Source organism: Echinops telfairi, unplaced genomic scaffold (assembly GCF_000313985.2).
Source record: "Echinops telfairi isolate 266 unplaced genomic scaffold, ASM31398v2 ScPeMD7_1713;HRSCAF=2227, whole genome shotgun sequence".
Taxonomy (NCBI): domain Eukaryota; kingdom Metazoa; phylum Chordata; class Mammalia; order Afrosoricida; family Tenrecidae; genus Echinops; species Echinops telfairi.
Genome location: NW_022105611.1, coordinates 11693628 through 11695994, shown reverse-complemented (window position 1 = coordinate 11695994; position 2367 = coordinate 11693628).

Sequence of the window (2367 nt, the reverse complement as noted above, 5' to 3'; positions counted from 1 at the left end):
TAGTTTGGGTAGCTAGAGCATGACTAGGTATTTGCCAATTTTTTCCAGGTTCTCATACTTGGAGTACAGTCTTTCTTAGTAGTGGTTGTTGTTCTTTTTATTTCATTTGGATTTGTTGTGATAGCATCTTTTCATCTCTCATTCTGAACTTTTCTTCTTTTTACCTTTGGAGGGAGCCTGCTCCAATGAAAAAATGAGGTAGATCTGAGACTGGGTCTCCTTTTCATCACTGTCTGTGGATATAACTGTACCTCCTTGGTTAGTCCCTGTACCTGATCAGTCTAGGCCTTGATTTTCTTCAGCTACTAATAATCTAAAAGGGCTGGTTAAAGCATAGATTGCTTAGCCTATTCTCCAGAGTTTCTGATTTAATATGTGTGTATACATATATATGACATATATATATATACTCTCACCCTACTCCTTTACTACTATGCCATCCACTGCTTTACAAAATGTATTAGTAGGTGCCTATTGAGGTGACTTTCCTCTGACTACCAATAGGAGGCCGTTATGTCCCCTCATCAAAGTATTTGACCTCAGCTTTAACCTTGTGCCCCACTTTCCTTCTCATATATTAGTTTTTACAGCTCCTGGGCACAACCTGGCATCAAATTGTAAAGTGGGCGGATAGACTGAGCCTCTGACTCCTGTGACTCTGTTGAACACTATATTCCACTGCCTTAAGTTCTCATATATCTTTTCCTTATAATATAGATGGTATTATTAATAGACTTGGCTTCAAATAGAATTACCTTTCCAAAAAAGACAGCCAGCAACCCTTGCATGAACATTTTTCTCTTCTTTCCAAGCAGTTGGTATCGTTCTATATTAAATTGCTAATTGTTATTAATTACCTTGGCATTTCTGGGAAGGGCATTAATCTTGGAAGAGTCACTTTATATTTCAAGAGGAACATCATTTGCCTCTCACCAGAGAGAATTTCTTTCTTCGGGGCTTTTCATAAATGTGTCATTTATTGTAAATCACCACTTATGGGCATGGAATTCAACATCTGGAATGTCAGGGTTAATTTCAGCCCTTTAATATTAATATCAATCACTCCATTCAATTGCAAAGTCACTATAACGAATAGATTTGTCTAGGGAGAAAAGCCAAGTTACCCAAATGTATCAACATAAATTGATATTATGCTATATAATAATAATAGCAGATGCTAAAATAGATGGACAGTTACTATATGTATAACAATGTGATGAAGGCTTTATATGAACAATCATCTTTAATCATAAAAATATCTTGATGAAAGACAGAGAACTAAATAATAAGTACTTTATTCAGGGTAAATCAGCATGTGAATAGAATTTGGGGGACTTTAATATAGTACGGCTTGATGACAAAATCTGAGTGATTCACATAGTCACTACCTGTGAAAAACATCTAATACCAAAGGGGAGTGCGTATACATGAGTTAAAGCCAGAAAAGAGGCAATCATTGATTACATGAGGGGAACCCAGGAAAATGTCAATCTTAACCATGGGCCTTGCTTGACTCTCGCTTCCTTATTACCTTAATCAGTCCAATTAGCTGTGTGTTGGTTTCTCTGTCTGAAATATCATGTTTTATACAAAGTTGTGGTGATAATGATATTAGATCCAAGTGTGTTCTTAACACAATGGCTGGTGCCTGCTGAGACTTGTATATATGCCCTCTATTATTTAAACAGGTTTACAAACTATGGAAATTCCAGGATGGCACCCATAAACAGCATGATTAAAGCAAAGACCACTGAGCATGTGTGAGAGGGGTCACCCAGCTTACCTCAAGCTTAGAGTGCATAAAGTACGTGGGAGGAGATAAATATGCAGGGGGGAGGGGAGATAGGCTGCTTGAAAGCAATCAGTATCCACACAAGAGAAGGTTTATATATTTTATTTTTTAAAGAGAGCAATGAAAGATTTCTTAGGGGTGGTGGTGTGTCAAGAATCATCATGTGTAAAGCAAAATTTGATAAGTGTGGAAGAATTTCAGGACAATAGTACCCTACTATAGTATTCTGCAGGAAAGAGAAAACAGAGACATCAACGAAATTGAAAGGAAGGCAGAGGAGTAGAAGAACTTCTAGGACCATTTGGTGAACTGCGTGGATATAAAGCTTCGGGGATAGGAATGAGTCAAAGATAACTGAAGTTTCTAGATGAATGCTAAATTATGCTTAGAGAGGAACACACATGTTTGTAGAGGAGAAAGTTTTGTCCACCTGGTTTCTTTAAGGAAATAGCCATGACACTTAAGAACAGCTTTTATTGAATACTTATAAATTTCCAGTTATTCATACATATATCATACATTGCCTTAAAAGAATTGGAAGGAGTAGACATTACTTATCTCATTTCAAAAACTAG